Genomic DNA, 12,220 nt, shown 5'->3' on the forward strand with positions numbered 1-12,220 from the left:
TGGCTGCGGGGCAAGCGGCGCAAGAAGAAGGCGGCGGGGGCCGAGGGGGAGCGGCCGGGCGCCGGGAGCGGCGCGGGAGGGGCGGGCCGGGCGGCGAGCAGGCGGGGCGCGGAGGCCGGCCGGGAGCACAGGAGGGAGCGGCGGCGGGGCGGGGGCGGCGCCGCCTGCCGCCCTCCCCGCCGCCTCCGGCCCGCGGCCCCGCTCTGGGCTCTCGGGGGGCCCGAGGAGGGCGAGGTCGGGCGCCGAGCGAGCCGCTCCCGTGTCCTCGGGGTCGCGCGACGGCCCGGGACCCAGAGGGCGGGGTCGCGGGGCGGGGCGGGAGAGGCGGTACTGAGGTTCGGTGCCGGCGGGGGCGCGAAAGGGAGTCCGCCTCGCCGGAGGAGGTACGATGAGGAGGGGGCGGAGAAATGCTCGGGTTGGACCCCGGGACTGCTAGGTATCCTGAGTTCAGTTCAGGAGGAGATGGGATGGTTCTGAGATTCTCCTGGAATAAGGGAATTCTGAGAATTCTTTCCAGAACTCGGACGGTATTGACGGTTTGCTCTAGAGACTGAGGCTTCAGACGCACCTGAGACCTGTGACCGACAGTGGGCCTTCCTCGGCAGGCTGGCGATTGAGAGTCACCCCATCGCTCCTTCTCCCCAACTCATTGCACCTTCCCCCAGTGTCAACCCTCAACGTGGAGCTGGGATCCATGCTTCGTGGGTTCTCGCCTCACCCTTTGGTGAGGGGAATGAGGACAGTGGTGCCTCAGTGTACCTGTGCCTAGGTTTACCCTTGGACTTCGCTGTCAGGCCCCAGGGCATCCCTGCCTGGGCCTGGATTCCCACTGAGATGCTCAGCACAGAGCAGGGCTGATCTTGGGCTTGATAAACTCACAGTTTCCAAGGTGCTTTGAGATCTGTAAGTAAGAAGTGTGACTAAGGGAGCTCTTAGGGAAGAAAGCCTTTAAGAATCATGAAAATGCTGTGCTCATTTCCTCCAGGCCCCTGGCTCTGGCTCTTTATTATAGCTGACCCAGCACTTTTAAATCATCTGATCCCATAACAAGCTATGAGGGAAACAGGGTGGGGAGTTTTACTCCCAAAGTACAAAAGGGAAACTGAGGCCAGGAGGGGACAGTGATTGCCCAACAGCATAGAGATGGTCAGCAGCAGAGGAGTCAGAACCAGCAATCTAGGTCTTGTCTCTGCCTGGTTCCTAGGACTAGAAATTGCCTGAGGTCCAGCCATGGGTTCAGTGGTCTTGAAGTCCCTCCTTGGGCCTCAAGAAGGGCATTGTGGTGCCTCCACCAGTTAGAATTTGTCTTCATCCACCCAACCTGACTCTGAACACAGCTTTCTCCTAATCCTAGTATCCACGAGGGCAGAGATCCATTTGTTTGGGCCACCCACTCCAGTCAGCCCTGGCATGGTGTAGACAGCACTCACTCTAACATTGAAAATAATTAGAGTACAGAGTTTGGCCTCCCTAACCTGCCTTAGCCCCTTGAGTGACCCCAGGGGCTCAGCTGTGGCAAACGTTGAGGCAGATAACTATCATTGTTAGGCCTCAGTTTCTCAACTAGCCACTGTTCATTAAGGACCAGCCCACATCCCAGAGCACCCCTTCTGGGTCAGGCACTGGGCCAGGCACAGGGATCACACTGGGCCCTGTCCTCATGTCCTCTCTGCCCAGCCCAACGCTAGCCCTAAGGACCCTTCCCCTCTCTCACTTGGTGATAATCAAAGGAGAAGTGTTGTAAGCAAGGCTGAGACTCAGAGAAAGAGTGATGCACAGGACCTTGGCCTGTCGGATAGTCTAGAAGCATTGGGAAGCATAGGGAGGGGAGAGGAAGGCAAACATACTCTGGCTTTGGGAAGGGGCAATCAGGAGAGGAACATTGATCAGTCTTGCCCCCCACCAACCCTTTCAGCACCTCCTTCCCGGTGGCCAGGACTGGCAACACAGTTTGTAGGGGCCAGTGCAAAATGAAAATGTGAGACCTTTTGTTAAAAACATTATTAAAAATTTCAAGAAGGCAGGACACCTGGCTGGCTCAGTAAGTGGAGCATATATGTGACTCTTGATCTCAGGATCCTAAATGTGAGCCCCACCTTGGGCCTAGAGCTTACTTTAAAAAAATCTTTTTCAAGGGGCGCCTGAGTGGCTCAGTCGGTTAAGCGTCCGACTTCAGCTCAGGTCACGATCTCGTGGTCTGTGAGTTCGAGCCCCACATCGGGCTCTGGGCTGATGGCTCAGAGCCTGGAGCCTGCTTCCGATTCTGTGTCTCCCTCTCTCTCTGCCCCTCCCCTGTTCATTCTCTGTCTCTCTCTGTCTCAAAAATAAACGTTAAAAAAAAAAAAAATCTTTTTCAAGAAGGCAACAGCAGACCATTCAACCAAGTGTGGGGCCTTTCTGACATCAGGGCCAGGTAGCGGGGTATATGAAGTTGGCCCTGCCGGTGGCTCTTGTAATTCCCCAGCAAAGTTTCCCCTCAAACCACAACTTCCCCCAGGGGCGCTGGCTGGCTCAGTTGAAAGATCATGCAACTCTTGATCTTGGGGTCTTGACTTCAAGCCCATGTTGAGCATAGAGCGTACTTAATTTTTTAAAAAAAAAACTTTTTCGAGAAAAAAAAAAACTTAAAAAAATACCCACAATCCCCAGGAGTCCGCTCAGAGATTAAGTCCCCGATTTGGAGGTGGGGAAGGAGAGGGTAGGGAGAGGTCAGGGTTATTTTTCTTTCCCTGCTGTTAACTCCAACAGCCAGACATTCTCCCTTCCCAACTCCAACCTGGGCTGCCCTCGGACCAACAGCCCCAGCTTTCCTTCTTGTCTCCTGGCCTAATGGACAGACATGCTTCCGAGACACCCAGAGAGGACTAGCCTAGGAAGGGCTAGCCTGCAACCCTGCCCTCTAGCTTCATGGCTACTCAGCTCAGCTACATTTCTTTGCTGGCCCTGTTTGCAGCTAAGGAAACAGACTTCCCAGCAGCCCCTGTCAGCAGGGCCCAAAGTCCATCCTGGAGCCAGTCTGTCACCTGACCAGGCAGGAAGCTGCAACCCCAGGGAGGAACCAGCAACAACCAGGCTCGGGCAGCTGCCCCCAAGGCCCTCCAGCTTTGCCCTCTCTGTTTTGGGAAAACCCAGAACCACCCTGATGTTGCCCTCATACCCACCGAAGACTCCCTCACCTCCTCCCCACCGGGAGACCTGCCTCCCTTAGGCTCCAACTCTGTCCCCTGCTGGGCCTGGCCTTCTCACAAACTGGAGACTGGGCAGCCAGGCCAAGGTGTGGCTGAGCCTGCCTCATTTTACAGGGGACACCAGGAAGGAAAAGAGCCTGCAAATCGCACAGCCTAGAATAGGAGCACCTGTGGCTCCCCTCAATCCTTAGACCAATTGGAGGGGCTGAAATTATAGTGCAGGGAGGAGAAATTCTGCAAAGTCAGGATGTTGGGTGGTTCATAATATTCCTATTCCATGGACAAGACAGCCAGAGAAGAGATGGAGTCACTTGCCAACAGTCACACAGTTACCTCTGGGCAGAGGTGGAGTTTAAAACTGGCTTGCGTCCACGTGTGTTTGTTTGCGTGTGTGTTTTCCTAACTGAGCGCTTGCTTTATGTCAAGCCTCCCTATCCCATGCCAGCTGCTTGCAAGGATAGGCAGCTAAAACCCCTGGAAAAAGAAAAGTACTTATCCTGGGGCCTCCAAAATGTTCAGCTTAACTTTGAGTGCCCTTGGATGCGCTTTTCAGGAGAAAGGTCCACAGCTTTAACCAGATTCCCAAAGAGGTTCCTATTTCAGAACGAACTAAGAATCCACCTTTGATGCTTTCCAGTGGGAGGATAAGATAGAAAGAGGCTCCCTGCCTGATGCCCTCATCCCCTCTCCTCCCTAACCTGGGGGTGGGGGTGGGAGGAACCAAGCAGGTCCTGTCCACTGTGGGCATTCCTGTGTCCCCTCCTCTGGCCGCTGGCACCTGAGGCAGCAGAGGTCTTTGATCTTCCCAGCACCTCTTAGAATCGGGTCCTAAGCCGATTTGCACCCATTTCCCCTACTGGCTTGAGAGGCGAAATAACACCCAAGGTGCTTGTGATGGGTGGCTGGAATGAGACAGAGCCTTGTGGGATCCTCCTGGCTCTAAGTTGGTGCCAGCTCCTAGGAGGCTGAGGAGGGAAGAGGGGAGAGCGAAAGAGGAGAAGGAAAAGGAGAGGGAGCAGGGGAACAAGAGAGAAAGGAGAGATAGCTGTTGCTGCTGCCCAGGCTCCAGTGTGGAACAAATTCTGATTCCCTTCATTCTTTCAACACACATCTCCTGAGCTCCAGCTGTGTGCTCCAGGCTCCCAGATGTGCCCAGTTAGTCTGTGATCTGATCACCGCTCTCTTTTAGCTTGTCCACAGTGTGGAAAAATGGTTTTCCAGCTTTTTCTTTTAGCCTTAAATTTTTATTTTTCCCCTCAGACAAAAGCCACCTGAATTTTGTCTGAGAGATAAAATGGATAAAAGCAATGTTTTGTACGTATACATTTAGTTTATAAATCAACTTATAACCTTTACTTGCCACGGAGTGAATCAGCGAAAACAGTGATGACATTGTGATGGACTAAAAATTTGAAACCCTTGTTATGAGTGATGATTTTGGTTTTCACTGACAGTATTCAACTTACTCCTGTGGCGGTTTGTTTTAATAAGTAATTAGAAAGTACTGCACCTCAGGGGCACCTGGGTGGCTCAGTCGGTTAAGTGCCCAGCTCTTGATCTCAGCTCAGGTCATGATCTCACAGTTCATGAGTTCAAGCCCCACATGGGGCTCTGCGTTGATGGCAGACCTGCTTGGGGTTCTGTCTCTCCTTCTCTCTGCCTTTCCCCAGCTTGTGCTCTCTCTCTCTCTGTCAAAATAAATAAACTTTAAAAATTAAAAAAAAGTTGGGGTGCCTGGATGGCTCAGTCGGTTAAGCATCTGACTCTTGATTTTGACTCAGGTCATGATCTCACAGTGCGTGGGTTTGAGCCCCACATCGGGCTCTGCGCTGACAGTGCAGAACCTGCTTGGGATTTTCTCTCTCTCCCTCTCTTTCCGCCCCTCCCCCATGCTCTTTCTCAAAAAAAAAAAAAAAAAAAAAAAAATTTACCCTAACCTTGTTCTGTTCTCAATCCCGCCACTAACTTGCTGGGAGTCCTCAGGTGAGACACTTGCCCTTTCTGGGCACCAGTTTCCCATATGAGCGTTCTATTTCACCTAGGAAAGTAGTGTGTGTATGGAGTATTTGAGTGTGTTGGGGTGTGTGCAGGGGTGCTGTGCACATATGCGGAAACTGCATTACTCATCCTCCCTGCCTACCCCCTTCCCAGAGCTGGGCCTGAAGAAGGGTCCACAAAACCACTGAACTGCCCAAGTTCGAAGGCAGAGGCGGGTTGCCATGGAGACGTGCTTTGTTTCCCAACTGTCTGGCTGCATCTGACAAGCACAAAAAGCCAGACCAGATGGACACTGACCTAGGCCAAGAGAGCAGGGATTTCCTGACCCAAGATCCACAGGGCTCACTGCTTTCCAGGGAGAAGGGTTCAGTTCTCAGTTCTCACCCCCACAACAGGGGGATGACCAGCGTGACCTGCCAGCACATGAGGCTTCATGTAGGGGGCTGCTGGGTGGGGCCCTCAAGGTGTTTGCAGACACCCACTCCACCAGTCCTAGGCAGCAAGCCTGGCCCTGTGCCCAAGGGCTGGGCCAGGAGGGAAACACCCACACTTGGGGCCTTCAAGAAGCTGGGAGCAGGGTCAAGACCTGCGGGCAGAGGCTCCCTGCCCGCGATCAGAGGGAAACAGCCGGATGTGGATTCTCCGAGAAACCGCCCACAATCCACAGAGGCCTGCACACACTGAGACACACTGAGACACAAACACAGGTGGACACACCCGCACGCATGCCAGTTCACACCGGCATACCCAGATATATGGATGCACGTACTAAAGCACAAACCCAGACATACATTATCCAATCATCTAGGTACCCATAAACACTCAGGTACACTGCAACAGAACTGATGTCTAAACATACACAGATACAGAGACGTACTGAAACACAAATGGCTACACAGACGTATCACACACGTACACACACACACACGCACACACACACACACACACACACACACACACACCCAAACACACAGACATGCCAATTCAGACACACACGGATACACAAATACACACATTCCCAGAAGCACAGACCCTCATACACAGACATCCACTGGCACAAAAACAGAACATTCACAGATGCTCAGGGGCCCATAAACCAGAGAGAGATATCCGGAAGGCCCTGTTATACAAATACAGATATAAAGAGATAAACAGTTACAAGTAGAAACACAGATACACAAATACCCAACACAGATCCAGGCAAGGGGAAGAGAAGGGAACTAATGCCTGGTGAGGGTCAATTCTGCACAGGCAGCATGAAAGGAGTTTTATCTGAGGAATCCTTCAAAAATCCTTCTGGGAGCACCTGGGTGGCTCAGTCGTTTAAGCGTCCAACTTCGGCTCCGGTCATGATCTCGCAGTTCATGGGTTCGAGCCCTACATCGGGCTCTGTGTTGACCGCTCAGAGCCCGGAGCCTGCTTCAGATTCTGTGTCTCTCCCTCTCTCTCTGCCCCTCCCCCACTTGCTCTCTGTCTCTGTCTCTCAAAAAGGAATAAAAACGTTAAAAAAAATCCTTCCAACAACCGGTGAGTTTGGTAGCAGTATCCAGGCTCCTTACAAATACGATAATGTAGAATACATAAGTGTATACAAGGCCCAAACAATGCGGAAGGAAATGGGATAAAACGGGAAACTGGCTCTTCACCCACGTCCCCCAGGCCACCCAAACACTGGCAATGCTAGTGGGCAGTGTATACTTTTTCTATGCACTTACCTACAAGCATGCAAAGATACTACAAGTCTGAACATTTTCCTTAAAACCAACTCAGAGAGGTTAAGAAATTTGACCAAGATCATACAGCTAACTTAGCAGCAGAATCAGGATTTGGATGTAGCTCTGCTTCACTCCAAAATGCTCTTTCTGCTGCCTCAGCCGGCAGACAACCACACGTTCACAGGCAGACAGATTCACAAAGGGGAGGCCCAGGCCCAGGGGCAGGGGGAGGGGTGGCACCTCTGGGCTGGGGAGGAAGGGAGGCCCTACAGGCCCTCAGCCCCGGATTGCTCTGAGTCTTTTGGTCGACTCTTCGAGCTATAGCGTTGTTCCTATAAATTTCTGTTAAGGAGCAGAGACTGGAACCTTTGATTCATTGACCTAGGTGAGCACGAGGCAGGTGACTAAGTGATACAGGGCTCCAACACCCAACACGATCAGATCACCCCAGCTTCCTCCAGTTTCCTGACCCCTGCCTCCAACCTCAGTCCCTTCTCCACATGCCCCCAGAGGAACTTTTCTTTCTTTCTTTTCTTTCTTTCTTTCTTTCTTTCTTTCTTTCCTTCTTTCTTTCTTTTAATGTTTATTTTATTTTTGAGAAACAGAGAGTGGGAGCAGGGGAAGGGCAGAGAGAGAGTGAGACAGAGGATCTGAAGCAGGCTCATCACCAACAGCAGAGAGCCTGATGGGGGGGGGGCTGGAACTCAACAGGTGGTGAGATCTTGACCTGATGCTTAACCAGCTGAGCCACCCAGGCGCCCCCAGGGGAACCTTTTCTAAGGCTAAATCTGGACTTTGTCCTTCCTCTGCTTAAATCCCTTCCTGTTGTCTCCAGAGTAAATCCCAGCCTCTTAGAAACATAGAGCCCTTCAGTTCCGGGACCCAACCTGCCTCTCCCCATTTTGCGATTTGGCAAAGCACTTCTCCTCAGGACCAGCTCAAATGCTGCTCGTGTTGAGCCTTCCCCAACGTCCCCATGCAGAATCCCTCCCTGCCTCCAGTCCCTACACCCACCCCTACTCCCACTCCCAACCCACAGAGTTTGCCCAGCAGACATCACCTCAAGATTTAAAATCATCACCAGTGGGGTGCCAGGGTGACTCAGTCTGTTAAATGACTTAATTCCGGCACAGGTCATGATCTCATGGTTCGTGAGTTGAGCCCTGCATCAGGCTCTGTGCTGGAAGCCTACTTGGGATTCTCTCTCTCCCTCTCTCTCTCTCTGTCCACCCCCCCACCCCCGCTTGCACTCTCTCTCTGTCTCTCTCTCTCAAAATAAATAAATAAACATTAAGAAATTTTTAAAAATCATCACTACTGATAGACTGACCAGCTTCCAGGTCTTGCCCTAAGTACTTTACATAATCATCTTCCTTACTCATTACAACAGCCCTAGAGAGATGAGTATTGTCCCCATTTTATAGATGGTTAAATGGAGGCCCAGAGATGTTAAGTCCCTTCCTTCCAGTCTGATTTTCCTGAAAGTCAGTCCTTGATCAAGCCACATACAATCGCATTATGGCAAACATGCTTATCTCTGAATCTCCAGTGCCTGCACAGGCTTGGTTGGCATAGTGAGGAATGGCTCAGTGAATGGATAAGAGATGATAGGAGACAGGTGCCTCAGTTGGTTAAGCATCTGACTTCGGCTCAGGTCTTGATCTCATGATTCATGAGTTCAAACCCCACATCGGGCTCACTGCTGTCAGTGCAGAGGCTGCTTCGGATCCTCTGTCCCCTTCTCTCTGCCCCTCCCCAGCTCACGCTCTCTCTTTCTCTGTCAAAAATAACTAAGCATTAAAAAAGAGAGAGAAGAGACATGTTAGGGGGCTGGGACACCCAGGGAGGGCCCCTGCTAACTGGGATTCCCCAGGAAGTCACTGAAGACAAGAGTTCCCTCAGGATCTAGCAGTGTTGCCCCTGCAGTCCGGGGACATCTGCACAGACCCTGCTGGGGGAGCAGATGTCCTCTGCCTCCTCCACATGTCCCTTCAGTCAGGAGTTTGGAGCCAGCGTGTTATTAAATATTTACTGTTTCCCACTCTGCTCAGCTTGGTGCCAGGCCCTGGGCGGGGGGCCAGAGAGCAGGGGATACGGAACTGTTTACAGTTAATGATCACCTACCAGGTGGCACAGAATTCTCCCAACAGCCCTGCAGGTTGGGTTCTCGGCCCTATTTCTGCAGCTGGAGAGAGAGGTGAAGCTCAGAGAGGGAAGATGCTGGTCCCCTATCACACAGCCAGCGAGCCAGCATCTAGAGTCAGGTGTGTGCCCATGTTCCAGGCATCCTGTACCCCACCCCCGGCAGGGAGGATGTGGGCCCAGCTCAGAGGAGACTCAAGGAGGCCATTTCTGAGGTGGGGCTGTGGCTGGAACACAGCCTGCCTGGCAGATTGTCTACAATAACAACAGCTTGTGTCTGTGCAGCACTTTCCCTTCCATTAGCTCGTTCCGCCCTCCCCAACATCCCCTTGGGTGCCTATTATTGTCTCCTTTGACGGATGAGGAATGTAAACTCAGTTAGGTCAAGTGATTTTCCCAAGGTTGCACAGCCTGTGCGTGGCAAACTTTTGAACACGAAGCCTCCTCCGGGGTCTCCCTGCTACCTCCACTTCTGCCTCCTCCCAGCAGTCCTCCATGCTGCCCCAAGGGAGCTCTCGAACGCAAATGTGAGCTTCTGGCTCTAAAGACACAGCCAGTCCCTGCCCTCTCACACACCACACTGCCACACCTTGGCCAGAAAATGATTCCTCTGCTCTCTTTTGTCTACTTTTCAAGCTCTTACTCAGCCTACAAGTGTCAACTCAAGCGCTACCTTCTCTAGGAAGGCTTCCTGGATTGGCTTCCTTCATACAAACCTCTAATACAGCAATTATCTCATTATATTTAATTGCTCGTCTGTCTCCCTCAGCAGACTGTGAGCTCCTCAAGGGCAAAGACAATGGTTTTTCAAATCTCTTCATAGCATGGAGCTTTGTAGTCTTAGTAAGCACTTATTGAATGAATGGATTGGCATCCCCGAGGGCTGGGCCTGGGGGAAGCTAGTAGAGCATTCATGGAAATAGGGACATCAAGAAGAGAACCTGATGGGATGCCTGGGTGGCTCAGTTGGTTGAGCACCAGACTCTTGGTTTGGGCTCAGGTCATGATCCCAGGGTTGTGGGATCAAGCCCCAAGTTGACCATGGAGCCTGCTTAAGATTCTCTCTCTCTTCCCTGTTCACACATTTTCTCTCTCTCTAAAAGAAAAAGAGAGAGAGAGAACCTGGTGTTTGGGGAGGAAAAGGAAAGGATGAGAGTTTGCTTGGAACCTGAGGTGTCACTAGGACATGCCTGGCAGTTAGGAGTTGGGAGTGAGGTGGGGACGAAAACTGGCCAGGAAGAAAGGATATTAACAGTAATGGAGGGGCGCCTGGCTGGCTCAGTGGGTAGTGAGTGCCTGTGACTGTTGATTTCAGGGTATTGAGTTGGAGCCCCATGTTGGGTGCGGAGATTACTTAAATAAATAAAACCTAAAACAAAACAAAACAGTACTGAATACTTGCTATGTGCCAGACCCAGTGCTGAATGCATTATGGACATTATCCCATTTGATCCCCAAGACATAGGTAATACTAAGCCGTTTGTTGGAGGAGAAAATTGAGGCTCAGAGAATTTATCCAAAGTTACACAGCTAGTAAAGGGCAGAGCCAGGAGTGGAGCACAGATCCATATGAAGTCAAAGTCCATTCCTTGTCCATACACTAGACTAGGAAGGACTGAGCTTATACGACACACATGTTCATGGGGGTGGGGGTGGAGTGGGTGGGAGTAGGAAGCCCAAATGAGAGAGGGAACTGTCCAAGAGATAGGGAAACCAGCAGGGTGATGTCTCAGGCTAAGAAAAGAGCTCCAAGAAGGGCCCCAGCAGTGCCTACTGTTGCTGAGAGATCAGGCTGGGCTGGGTGCAAGATTTGGCAACTAAGAGACAACCTTCCAGATTGCTGCTTCCACGTGCTTCGAGGAGTCAGTAAAAGGACCTGCTGAGTGGGAGGTGAGGAAGTGGAGGTGGTTGGCTGGGAAGAGGAAGAGAGAACAGGGAAGGAAGGGAGCACCCTGTGGGTATGTGGATAGGAGGGTAGGGCAAATGGGTTGGGGCTGGCTTGGAAATATTGGGGAAGGGTTGTGAGCAGGTGGAAGGAGGAGGGGGTGAGCAGGTGAGCATTTCAGGCTGAGCCAGCCACTCTCTACTCAAGGGCACTCTCAACTTCTTCCTCAACATCGTCCCACCCACCCCCCCATGCCCTCCCCAGCATGGCTTGGCCATGCTATCCTCATTCCTCCTTCTGTCTCCCTCCTCCACTCTGCCCCCACTGCTCCCCTGAGTTTGCTCAGGACCAGCCACCCCGACCTCCAATCTGCTGTCTCACCCTCCCTGGCCCAGCCCGGTGAGGCAGGCAGGGAGGAGTTTCCAGGCAGGAAAGGGCTGAGTCACTGGCCACACATCTGGTCTCAGATCTTGATACCCAGCTGGAAGGGGTAGGAAGGAAGAGGCTCCTCCCTCCCCCTCCCTCCCACAAGCTCTCCTCACGTTGCCTGCTGGGAGGGGCGGGCTGGGAGAGGAGAGCCCCTGGTCTACTAAATGACCAGAATTTGCTGGGCTGCTTTACTCACTCTGGATCCTTTACTTCTGTGACCACCTCTTCTGCTCAGAACAGCCCTGAAAAGTAGGGTTTGTCATCTGTGTTTCACAAGTAAGAAGATTCAGAAACAAAGCGGCTTGGGCAGGGCCACACAGATTTGGAGAGCTGGTCTAGCGGTGTCCCCTTCCCATGCTCTGGGCACACAGAAGGGGGTGGTGTTTGGAGACAGTGAAAAAAAGATGCCCAGGGGGTCCGGCACACTAGTGGGTGATCATTGCAAAAGCTAGGCTGGAGGAGGCACTCAGCCCATGCTCCTGCTAAAACGGCCCCTTCCCAAGGGTGCCTGGCTGGCTAAGTGAGACGTGTGTGCAAATCTGTATCTTTGGGTTGTGAGTTCGAGCCCCACGTTGGGTGTAGAGATTCCCCAAAAAATTGTTTTTAACTTAAAATCAAACAAATAAAATGGCCCTTTCCCAAAGTCCCAGTGGAGGGAAGACCTTCCTTTCTCCCCCAGGCCCGGCTCTGTCCTTGGCTGTTGTTGGCTCAGCTCTGAGCCACCCCTACCTCATTCTGTGTCTTTCCTTCTCTCCTCACTTCATAGGTGGGAGAATCATGCCAGGCCTCTGCACACGTCCCAGGCCGCTCAGAAACCTTCTCTGGGGTGCAGGCTGCTTTTTCACAGCACATTTAGTGTGACC

The sequence above is a fragment of the Panthera uncia genome, assembly GCF_023721935.1.
Source record: "Panthera uncia isolate 11264 chromosome C1 unlocalized genomic scaffold, Puncia_PCG_1.0 HiC_scaffold_4, whole genome shotgun sequence".
NCBI lineage: Eukaryota > Metazoa > Chordata > Mammalia > Carnivora > Felidae > Panthera > Panthera uncia.